Source organism: Anomaloglossus baeobatrachus, chromosome 1 (assembly GCF_048569485.1).
Source record: "Anomaloglossus baeobatrachus isolate aAnoBae1 chromosome 1, aAnoBae1.hap1, whole genome shotgun sequence".
Classification (NCBI taxonomy): Eukaryota; Metazoa; Chordata; class Amphibia; order Anura; family Aromobatidae; genus Anomaloglossus; species Anomaloglossus baeobatrachus.
The window spans coordinates 132,168,473-132,181,667 of NC_134353.1; positions in this window are offsets into that span (position 1 = coordinate 132,168,473).

Genomic DNA, 13,195 nt, shown 5'->3' on the forward strand with positions numbered 1-13,195 from the left:
ACATATGTGAAGCAGAGCTCCCCAAGGCGCTAGGTCTAACGCACAAATGCAGGGTGGAAAGAGCGCACAGAGTGGGCCCTGTAAGAGTGCGTCCAGGCACAGGAGGAACAAATGGGAAGGAAGACAGCACGGGAGTGACGGGACCAGCCAGGCCGCGCCAAGTGATAATAAAATACTTGGAATACAAAGACAAGAAAGATACTGCGAGCGTTTAGAGGAAGGAGGACCCCACTGTCTTTACAAGGGCATAAGGTGCTGATCTTCGGGGACTACTCGGCGGAGGTTACACGCAAAAGGAAAGCCTTTAGTAAGATTTGTACCGCGCTGTATCGTAAAGGCATAAAATTCCAACTGCTGTATCCTGCAATACTGAGAGTAACAAGACGTGATGGATCCCTTTTTGCGACAAAAGACTTGAGTGAGGCGGAGAGATGGATGGAGAAGATGGAGAACAGAAACCAGACGGAGGACTTCCCGGAGAGGCAACATACTCGGCAAGGAAGAGAGGAGGAGAGCCGGGCATCGGGCCGGAACGACTGGATGGAGGGGAAGGAGATACATGCAGGAAGTCCAAAAGCAAGGAAGTCGCCGTCGCGTTGGCCTGGAAGCCAGAAGATGGGAGCGCCATGAGAGAGGCTGCAGGGAGAAGAATCGATATTTTTGAACTGAACTGAGGGGCCCAAGAGAGAGGGGACTGACGGAATACAGGGGATGAGTAACATCTACTGTTTACTATTGCATTTTTACTTTCTGCTTCCGCTTCCTACTTCCTCTTCCGCCTCCCCTTCCGCTTCCTGCTTCCCCTTTCACTACCTCTTTCGCTTCCTACTTCCTCTTCCACCTCATACTGCCTCTTCCACTTCCTCTACCATCCCATCTACCTCTTCCTACTTTTTTCCACTTCCTCTTCTAATTCCTACTTCCTCTTGCACTTCCTCTTTCTACTTCCTCTTCCACCTCCTACTTCCACTTCCTACTTACTTCCACTTCCACCTCCTGTCCCACTTCCTCTTTCCCTTCTTACTTCCTTTTCCACTTCTACTTCCTCTTCTACTTCCTTTTCCACTTTCTACTTCCTCTTTCATTTCCTCTTCCTATTTCCTCATCCACTTCCTTTTCCACTTCCTACTTCCACTTCCTCTTCCTTTTCAACTTCCTACTTCCTCTTCCACTTCCTTTTCCACTTCCTACTTCCTCTTTTTTTTCTTTCCCTCTTGTAGGCTTTTCCTTTCTTTTCTCTTCAGTTCCCCTCGCCTCTTCAATCTATATGGACCAAGGTGCCCTGCCCCATTGGGGGTGTAGGGGATCCTAACATCTATGGGGGACCGGATTTCTCTCTTTTTACTATCTACTGATAAATCGCTCTTCTGGTAGCCAGGCCACTTATGCTGATGGGAGGTGAAATGAAATTGAGACCAGAGGTAACAAATAATAGGTATGGGCAATGAGGGAGGGGGTATTGTATGCTGGCACGGCTATTGACCAGGAAGGCCTTGCTCTGGTGTGTTAGATAACAGAACAATGGGGGACAGACCATATGTAAATGTGAATCAGTAGGCTGAGAGGGGATTGCGGAGCCAGGAGCATCACAGAAAAAATGGAAGTGACGAGACGATTGATTGTAAAGGGGGGGGACAGTTGAGGGGTTGTTAGTTGACCATAGATTTAGGTTGAATAGTTGGGTTCAGGGAAAGCAACGCTATAAGCACACCGAAAGAAAACTGAGGGCAGTTGGGGGGGTAGCCAACAGGTTTATAGTTAATGCCAAGAAGGGGACACAAGGTTGCGCCCAGGCAATACATAGTTGTCAGTACGCAGCGGAGTTAAGGCAGGGAAAAGACCAGGGAAAGGCGCCAAGACACACACAAGTTAGAACATATAGCGACATAAATGTCCCGAGATGTTGGGATAATGGTTAAATTAGTCACTTGGAACATAAAAGGTTTGAAGTCTCCACATAAGCGCATGATGATATTACGACACCTTAAAAGACTGAAGGTAGATATCGCACTACTGCAGGAGACCCACCTGCAAAAAGGGGATTTTTTTCGTATGCAAAAATTATGGGTGGGGGCGGTAGTCGGGTCAGGATCCCAGGGAAGGAAGGCAGGGGTAATGATCTTAATAAACAAACACTTTACTCACGAAATAGTGTCCCAAGACAGTGATGATGGTGGGAGGTACATACATATCAAATTAACTAGCCCGCAGGGAGAGTTTAGCATACACAATATATACGCCCCTAATAACGAACAAAAAGCCTTCTTTGACTTTATTACCAACAAATTGGGAGTGGATGTAGACCCAAATAAGATAGTGGGGGGAGATTTTAATGCAGTAGTTTCGAAAGAGGAGGATTGGAGGTATGGCAAGGAACAAGGTAGGCAGAGTAGGAATACAAAGGGTTTGATGGCCAAATTACTGGAAAACACAAATCTGCAGGACAGTTGGAGAACGCAACACCCATATGAACGTGAATTTACACACTACTCACACGAAGCATGGTCAAGGATTGACTTTATATTAGTAGACCAAAGACTCTGGCAAAGGGTCAAAGATGTAGACATAGAGAACATGGTTATATCCGACCACAGCCCGGTGACCTTAGACTTAAATGACAGAATACAGAGGGGCTCGGATTATATATGGAGATTTCCATCATTCTTACTCAAAGATAAAGATTTTATTAAAACATTAAAGGAGTGGTGGGAGGAATATTGCGGCACTAACAGCGGGCACGAGGAAGAGGCAATGCTATTCTGGGAAACAGCAAAAGTAGTATTAAGGGGGAGACTGATGGGGCATGTAGCCAAAATCAGGAAACAGACGCAAAAACATTACCAGGAGGCAAGCACTAGTTTGAGAGAGAAATACACAAGGTACCTAGAAAACAAATCCCAAAAAGCAAAAGAAGAGTGGAAGGAAGCAAAACAAGAGTTTGACATGTGGGTAGGAAAACGAGAAGAACTAGTAAGGTTCCAGCAGGAGGTTGACTTGCACCAATTTGGCAATAAGGCAGGTAAACTGCTGGCTAACCTGGCAAAGGGAAGACGGCAGTTGACGTTAATAGCTAGTATGACAAGACAGGATGGACCAAATCGACGAATCCGCAGGAGATCAACCAGATCTTGGGGGAATACTATGCCAAACTATATAGTAAAGGGGATGAAAATAGAGAAGGAGGGAGGGAGTGGCTAAAGACATTAGGACTTACACAAATAACCGAGGACGAACTGACTAGACTGAACGCGGACATCACAATAGAGGAAGTGCAAACAACAATAGGAGAACTGAGTATACATAAAGCACCGGGGCCTGACGGGTTCAATGGGGAATTCTATAAAGTACTAAAGGAGGAAATATCACCAACACTGACACGTATGTTTAATAAAATGTTAGGGGGTACGGGAATGTCTAGCCACCTTAACACTGCATATATAAAACATTTACCCAAGGGAGACAAAAATTTGGACAATCCAACGAATTATAGACCAATCTCACTAATCAACCAAGACCTTAAACTAGTGGCCAAATTGATGGCCAATCGATTGGCAGAGGTATTACCAAGGCTAATTTCTCCCGCCCAATCGGGGTTTGTAAAGGGGAGAGCAGCCGTGACGAACGTAAGTAAGGCCATGATAGTAATGGACGCCATCAGACACAGGGATCTACAAGGAGGGGAATTTCCAGCCATGATCACGTTGGATGCTGAAAAAGCGTTTGATAATGTGCAGTGGCCATGGCTGGAAACAGTCCTAGATAATATGGGCTTCAGGGGAGCATTCAGAACATTTATAGGTATACTATATGCAAACCCTCAGGCAAGAGTGGCGATACCCGGATTTTTGTCACGACCCTTCTCTTTGACCAAAGGGACGAGACAGGGGTGCCCGCTGTCTCCTCTCTTGTTCAATCTAGCCATTGAGCCATTATCAAAACTGATCAATGGAGGAGACTGCTTTGAGGGCATTAACATTGGAACGGAAAGGGTACATTCAGCTCTATTCGCGGACGATATCATATTATTCATGAATAGACCACAGAATGACCTTTTAAAAACAATACAACAGATAGAGAGATTTGGGTCTATGGCAGGTTTTAAATTGAACAAGACAAAATGTGAAATACTGTTTCTGAATGAGCGAACCATGTCATCCCTGAAAACCTATGGAATAGGGGATAACATATGTGGGATACCGATAGCAAAAACTCACCTTAAATACCTGGGGATCCAGATGGGACGCCAGCCTGCCTCCATTTATGAATTAAACTTCAAGCCGCTGATACAGAAAATAGAACGAGAGCTAAAGATGTGGGAGGGGCTGCCGCTATCCCTGCTAGGTATAAGATGTGGGGGGGCTGCCGCTATCTCTGCTAGGTATAAGATGTGGGAGGGGCTGCCGCTATCTCTGCTAGGTATAAGATGTGGGAGGGGCTGCCGCTATCCCTGCTAGGTAGAAACCACCTCTTAAAAATGATGAGTTTCTCGAAGCTGCTATATCCAATGCAGACTATCCCTATATTATTAAAGCATGCGGATGTAAATAGACTGAATAAAGCATTTACAAGCTTCTTATGGAAGAGAAAAAGACCAAGAATTAGGGCGGAAAAACTAATGCTACCACTGGAAAAGGGAGGAATCAAGATGCCAAATGTGAGAGGCTACAACCTTGCATGCTTGATGAGGCACGTAATAGACTGGCTGAGGAAGACAAATAGCTATTCTAACATAAAATTGGAAAGTGAGTACTGTAGACCATGGGACTTGGGGGCAATATTACACACGTCATTGGCCAATATTCCGAGGAAAATTCAGCACTCCCTGGTATGTAGGGATACGATAATGGCGTGGAAAGCAGTGAGGAAAAAGTTTAACCTGTCCTGGCGAATCTCCAAATACCTAAATATCTGGAATTTTCCGGAATTCCCAGCAGGGAGGGAAAACAAACTGTTTCTAGAATGGAGAAACAAGGGGATCGGTGGGGTGAAGGATCTGCTCCATGAAACGGAACATAGATGGTTGACCTTTGAGGAGATGGTGAACAGGTACGGGCTTTCCCCATTCCAAATCATACAATACAAACAGGTGGAAAAGGGAATAATGGGACTATTGAGGGATGTTAGAAAAGAACAGGTAATGAATGAAATGGACCAATTTATAATGAAGGATAAACAGGAGATTACTATCTCCTCCCTGTACAAAGATCTGAGAACAGCACTGGTACCACTGCACTCGGACCAGGTCTGGGGAGCGTGGGCACGACAACTAAAAGATACAGAGGCAGGGGAAAAGATACGGCAGGGATGGATGAGGATGAGGAAGGAGGTGATTAATGTCCTCCTTCCAAAAAAGCACGCTGCGAAACAGCTGTCAGGAGGCTGTTTCCCTGCCCCCAGAACCAACCATCAGGTATTGTTATCTGCTCTGCCCCCACCGCATGTTTATTCAGTCTGACCTGTGCGCTGCTCCAGACGGCTGTATTGTGACAGCACACTTTGCTTTATATACCGTTCAAGCACTATCTTCACTGCAGCCCTCTGCAGCTCTGTGCTGTGTCAGACTCATACCTTTTACTGTGGCCCTGCTCAGTTCCAGTGGGAGCTTGCTTCCAATTGTGCCCTACTGTGCACAATCACTGCACACACACACACACACACACACACACACACACACACACACACACACACACACACACACACACACACACACACACGTGTGAAGCTCTAAAGCTCTCCCCCAGACCATCTGCTTACTGCAGCACTATTCCAGGAACTTTGTTTACTTTGATTTTAATCTGCTGCATGGTGCACTGGGCTTGGACTTATCATACGCACACTGTTGCTAATATATGGAGCTTGGTGGTCCTTGCCCTTTAGCTCCCCTGCAGTGATTGTGCTAGTTCACATTGTAGATGCGGTTTATTTCTGGGGGAATGCTATATAGGTATACTGATTACTCCTAGATACACATTGTGAAGCATAGTATTCCCACTGGGCTGACACTTTTCCACAGTATCTTGAGATAATTCCATGTGACTGGAGGCATTGCAGCCCCTATATAATAGAACTACCCACTTGGTTCTGTGTGGCAGGGGTTGTCCCCAGAATTCCACCACCCCCTCCACCTTACCTCTTTCTCAGTTTTCCCACCAAAGGTCCTGACCTTGTCTATTGATGCAATTTTGTAATAAATTATATGTAACTTTTTAATGAATAAAATGGAATTTTCTACTTATGGTTGTTGCCTTATCTCCGTTTTTTCTCCAGTTTCATATGCTTCTTGGAGTAGGCATTCTCTCATGGGACACTACTAAGTGGTCCTATGAGTCTGATATCTAGTATGGCTAAAATTATGCTAATAATGGATGAGGATGAGGAAGGAGGTGATTAATGAGGGCTGGAGGGACACACAGTTTAGATTAATGCACAGAGCAATTTATGGTTTTAACATCCCTACCAAGCAGACTATGAATAAAATAGAACATTGCCCCAAATGTAAACAGCCGAAAACAGACTTATACCACGGGATTTGGCAGTGCCCAGAAAGTCAGAAATTTTGGGGAAAAATGAAGACACTTATAGAAAAAGTATGGGAAGAGGAAATGGAACTAGACCCATTGTTATGGATTTTCCACCACAGGACTAAAGAAAAGGAAGGAGGAGGAGATACACGGGGACCACGATTCCAAGACTCTTCCATAATATTGCTATGATAGGGAAAAAGGCTCTATTACGCAGATGGCTCGAGGAATCTGTTCCATCAGAGGAAGAGGTGGTCAATCAGATTAAAAAGCTGCTCAATATTGAACAGTTGGAAGCCGAAAGAAATAAGGACGAACGAACGGGAAACTTTTTTAAAAAATGGAAGAGATTTATAGTACAACAGTATGGAGTTGCAGAAATACGGAAAGTGGTATCTCCTTTCACTAATACGGAATGGTATCTACTGGGAGACTTACAAGGCACATTGGGAAAGCTGAAAATACACACGCAGTAGAGACACGACAGTAGGGCGAGACGAGGGTTTCAGAGAAATAGGGCTTCAAACGGGAATCAAAATATAGAGGAGCTGTGTGTTCTTTCGCGACTTATACCTGGTGTTCTGTGTATTAAAAATGTTGGGGGGATAAAGTGGGAATAAAAGAGGGTGGGTTAAGACAAGGGTGGGTAAATTGGTAAGGTGAATTTATTCTTGTTCAAATGTTAGATATATTGTAATGATTCTGAAAACTGCAATAAAAATTTATGTTTAAAAAAATAAGAAGAACCACTTTTGTTTTCTTTATAAAATTAAAACATTTAATGTCCTAGGAAAAACAATACAACATACACGGTCTCTACAGACAAGCAAAGTGAATTGAACAGTTTGGACACATTTGCTCAACATTAAGTGGAGTTCCCAGAACACTTCTTTGGTTCTGCATCTTGACTGTTTTATATAGACCGATTATTTTTTGTTTTCCTGCAAGAGAAGTCATGGCAAACGGATATAAATTCATATATATATACTATATAGCATTGATCAAGGGTGGTAAATGAAAATAAATGTGTAAAGACCAAAAGGGATTAAGTCCCTTCACTAACCTCTAATGTTTTGTAATAAGGGTGGGGAACCAGCCCCGGGATCACACCTTCCCTAACAATATCTGGAAAGTACCTGGGCCTTCCGTTCTATACACACATTCTTCATTTTTCCATATTTAAATTAGAGAAAATAAAACGTGTTCTTGTAAAATTTGTGGTATCCAAACTTCGAACAATGCCGCCTTCATTAAGTGAAATTACCGATCTAACGACCAAAGGAGATAATGTACTGGCAACATATTTATAGAAAATACAAGTCATCACGGGGCAGACATGCTTCTGGACTTTCTACAAAGGGGTTCTTCAGTTTTGAAAATCGCTGTCCTTCAGCTGGGTGCAGTGTGGACTCTCCACCGAACGTTCAGATGTCTATTATTGTCTGCAGCGCTCACATCATGCTGGTACCGCTGCAGACAATAACTGAGCTCCGCCCAAAATGACCCCACAAGCTGCTGTGCTCACTGATTAGCTCTGCTGCACTCACTGATTAGCTGCTGCAGAGCTGCTGACTTGACGTCAGGGCTGTAGTTAAACCTCAAGACACCGGGCGCAGTGGCAAAGACTCTTGGACCCAGAGAGGGTGAGTGAAGAACAGTTTGTTATTTTAAAACAAACTGCAGATAGGAAAAATGGATTTTCTTGAGCTGAAAAACCCCTTTAAGGCTAAATCTGAATGTCCGTATTTATCTCCATGATGCTGTTCATTCAGGTCAAGAAACTTGTGGCTGGTCCAGGCATTTCAGGGTCACACAGGAACCGTGAAACAGATATCTGAACTCAACCTAAGTAACACTACAACCCAGGACATTACAGGCAGTACCTCGAAGTAGCTGGTAACAGGGAACAATAATAAAGGGTCAACTGCAGAGATATCCGGTAGTAGATGGGCTTTGGTCAGTCACACCCGTCCGCTGTTGGACAAAAACCCAAATAGTCAAACGTTCTCGCCCAAACTGACCCCTTGTCCATCTAATTTCAACAGCGAGAACAAACTCTGATTAGGACTTCTCTCCTGGGAACAACACAGTGGGAATTTAGAAATCAAAATTCAACTCCCACCCCCTTCTCCATCAAAGTCTGGGGGCTTCCCATACACATTGGATGGTGAATAGGCAGGGCCCGAAAACATTCATGTAATGTACATGAAAAGTTGTACTGTGCCCAATATCTAGTTTGTGCTTCGTAGTACCCATACCAGGTGTTAATAGGGCAATTATTAGGACGTCCTGGTTTGTCAGCCATACTGTGAGGCTACGTTCACACAATTAAAAAAAAAAAAATAGTCCAAATTTCTTCCCCCCAAAATAGACGATATTGCTCTGTATTGACATCTGTATGGCATTCCTCCAATAGATAGGCAGTAAATAAAATTTATAAGACCAAAAACAGTTTCCTATATTAAAGGCAATGTATCTGTAAAAAGACAGATGTTTGGCCCCCTTCACATGTCCGTGATTCCGGTACGTATGACGTCCGTTTTCATATGTACCGGAGACATACAGTATAGACCAAAAGTGTGGACACACCTTCTCATTCAAAGAGTTTTCTTTATTTTCATGATTCTGAAAATTGTAGATTCACATTGAAGGTATCAAAACTTTGAATTAACACATGTGGAATGACATACTTAAAGTGTGAAACAACTGAAAATAGGTCTTATATTCTAGGTTCTTCAAAGTAGCCACCTTTTGCTTTGATTACTCCTTTGCACACTCTTGGCATTCTCTTGATGAGCTTCAAGAGGTAGTCACCGGAAATGGTTTTCACTTCACAGGTGTGCCCTGTCAGGTTTAGTAAGTGGGATTTCTTGCCTTATAAAAGGGGTTGGAACCATCAGTTGTGCTGTGCAGAAGTCTGGTGGATACACAGCTGACAGTCCTACTGAATAGACTGATAGCTGCATTTTTCTTGCCATAATACAAATTCTTAGTAAAGAAAAACTAGTGGCCATCATTAATTTAAGAAATGAAGATCAGTCAGTCAGTCCGAAAAATTGGGAAAACTTTGAAAGTGTCCCCAAGTGCAGTAGCAAAAACCATCAGACGCTACTAAGAAACTAGCTCACATGAGGATCGCCCCAAGAAAGGAAGACCAAGAGTCACCTCTGCTGCGGAGGATAAGTTTATCCGAGTCACCAGCCTCAGAAATCGCAGGTTAACAGCAGCTCAGATTAGAGACCAGGTCAATGCCACACAGAGTTCTAGCAGCAGACACATCTCTAGAACCACTCATTCTACAGGTTTTCATTCATAGTTTTGTTGCCTTCAATGTGAATCTACAATTTTCAGAGTCATGAAAATAAAGAAAACTCTTTGAATGAGAAGGTGTATCCAAACTTTTGGTCTGTATTGTATGTAGACCCATTAAAATGAAAGGGTCTTTGCACACATCCATGTTTTCTCACAGATGCTTGTCCGTGTCCTCCACACGGCGGCATGTCTGTTTTTCTCCAGCAGCAGGGGTGTCACACGGACTGCACATTGATTTGATCCATGTGACACGTATCAGAGAAAACGTGTCTTTGAAATAAAATAATTTTCTATACTCACCTGACTTCAGAGTCTTTGGTGCTGCTGTTACATGCTTCCGGGCCGGTTCATTATGCTCATGCATATTCACTGCATCATGGACCCAGAAGCAGCAGCAGCGCCGGAGACAGGGGAGTATAGAAGTTACTGTTGTCCGTGTGCTATCACAGATAGCACGCGGAGAAAACACTCACAACACACACACGGAACATGCACACTCATATGCACCCACACCACGGACCTTGAAAAAGGTGCGGTTTTTATCACGAACGTGTGAAGGAGGCCTTAAACGGTAATATTTTTTTCTGCCCATCCATAGACTTGGCTAGAGGAGTCTCATGCAAAATGACATTCGGTCCTTGTTAAAAAAAAACAAAAACCAAATAAACGAAAAAACAGCCATCTGTTCAGCCCCCTTAACATTGGGCCGAATGTTGTCTGCGTGATACAGTCATTTTTTTTCCACGGACAGCACCGAAAATACGGTCCTGTGAACGTAGCCTGAAGAAAAGAGGGTGGTGTGGGGGTGAGGCAAAGAATTAGTGGCTCCTTCCCTCTGTAAACAAAGAAAAACTATTCAAGCGAAAGATTTCTCTATATGTGCGTTATATAAAATGAAGTTAAAATTTAGATGATTAAAGAGAAGTAACTGCTCAGCTAAAACCAAACCACAAAGCATATTTTGCACTAAAATAAGATTGGGAATGGGTAAGGCCAAAAAAATAATACAAAATAAAGTTAATGTCATGGGGTAACCCAGCAAAGTAGCATGTGATCCATCCTCCATGTAACAAAAAAAATAAAAAAAAACATAAAAATATTATTTATACTATACTTTATATATGAAGCTTAATAATTATCATAGCACATGCTTTTTTTGTCATCTCACACAATATTTTCCGAGCATACGCCATAAAAGTCCCACCTACATGGGTACCATTGTTACACCACAATAAAGTCCACCACAAGTTCTGCGATTTCTTGCAGTTAGATTTTTACGTGGATTCGCACTGGACTTACTGCAGATTTCCGCTTTGGCAAAAGGGTGAAATCCTCAACAAAATCTGCGGCGGTTTTCATTGTGGGGTATAATTGTCCTCTATCCTTGAGTGAAGGAGGGTCCTACTCTGTCTGGATACATTGATACATGACCATTAAAGTGCCTAATACAATTTCCCATACCAGGGAATACATGATAGGACTATGTCCACATGGGGTGGAATTGTTTGGAAAAATCTTTAGTAAATGACTTATAAAACCAGAAACCTACCTGTGCAGATTAAAGGGAACATGTCACCAGTTTTTTGCCCTATAAGCTGCGGCCAGCACCAGTAGGGTCTTCTATACAGCATCCTAACATGCTGTATATAAAAGCCCAGGCCGCTGTGTACAACATAAAAAACACTTTATAATCCTCACCTAAACCGGTCGCTGCGGTGGATGTGGCTCAGATGGGCGTCTTCGTCCTCCAGTACTGGCGCCGCCTCTTTCGGCCATCTTTGTCGTCGCTCTGTCGTCCTTCTGAAGCCGCGGTGCATGATGCGTCCGACGTCATACACTCGCCGGCATTTAGGTCCTGAGCAGGCGCACTTTGATCTGCCCTGAGCAGGGCAGATCAAAGTATCGTAGTGGATGCGCGGGACCGGCGAGTGTGTATGATGTAGATACGTCATGCACCGCGGCTTCAGAAGGAGGACGAAGATGACCGAAAGAGGCGGCGCAGCCACCGCAGTGACCAGTTTAGGTGAGTATTATAAAGTGTTTTTTATGTTCTACACAGCGGCCTGGGCTCTTATACACAGCATGTTAGAATACTGCATATAAGAGCCCACTGGTGGTGGCCGCAGCTTGACAGGTTCCCTTTAAGAAGTAGAACACATGAGAGTATATGAGATCAGCATCATTGCAAATCAATGGAAATATGTATATAATTCCAATGGTAAATGCAGAGTACAGATATACTACATACAAGTATGCTCCACCACATGCCTCTTACTGGACCGGGTTCTAGAATTTCTACTGAATTCAGTTCTACAGGAAAACAGTATCTGGGAAATGGAAATTATTAAAGGGCCCAAAATACAGTTTTATTTTCCCCAATGTATTAAAAGGAATCTGTCAGCAGGTTTTTGCCAACTCATCTGAGAGCAGCATGATGTAGACAAAGAGATCCTGAATCCAATGATGTATCACTTAGATTACTGGTTGCAGCCGTTCTGACACAAAGATTTTAGTTTCAGTATGTATCACTGCTGGGAGAGATATCCCTGCCCACACCAGGCTCCCAGTGTACATTACCATAGACACAAGCTGTTAATCACAGAGGGGGGCGGAGTTGGACTTGAGCTCACATACTCCTATGATAAAGCCACTGAAGCTTAAAATAACATTGCAGGTAAACAAAAACACACTTTGTGATAAGAAACACATGGCTGAAATCTTTATGTTAACTCTTCCAGCATGCTGTCTTCAGATTACATTGCAAAAACCTGCTGACATAGCATTTAAGGCCAATCTGGATGTTTGCTAAATGTGTGCATTGTCTTATGCTGTGCAATGTCAAGACTGGAGAAATTTGCAGCATTTGGCCACATTTCCACAACAGCAGCATGATACAGACTTGAGAATCCACAGCATGTTCTAATGGTCATTGTGGGGTGAAATTTTAACTACAGAGCTACAGCTATAGTCTGAAGGAAAACTTTACATTGCACGGACGACGGTGCGCTCCTGTAGAATGCAGCCGTCACTCAGTGGACAGTCTCAGCCTTAGGCACGATTCAGCCAGGCGTAAGTCATGCTCCAGATACGAACTGGAACGCCTGGATTGACTGAGGGTATCCTGACCAAAATGTACAGCATCATATGTGCCTAAGAGGCTGTAAGTTTGAGAAGACCCACAATCACTGAGCCGCACCTATGGCTGGGCTTGCACTGAGACTTTGGTTACTCTCACAGAAATAAATAGGAGAAGTTACATAACTTGAATAGTGTAAAAACTGTATCATCTAATGACGCTCAACTTGCCTGCCATTAATGCACCATTAAGGTCAGTGTTTGGCTGCAGCGGTCACATGCATACA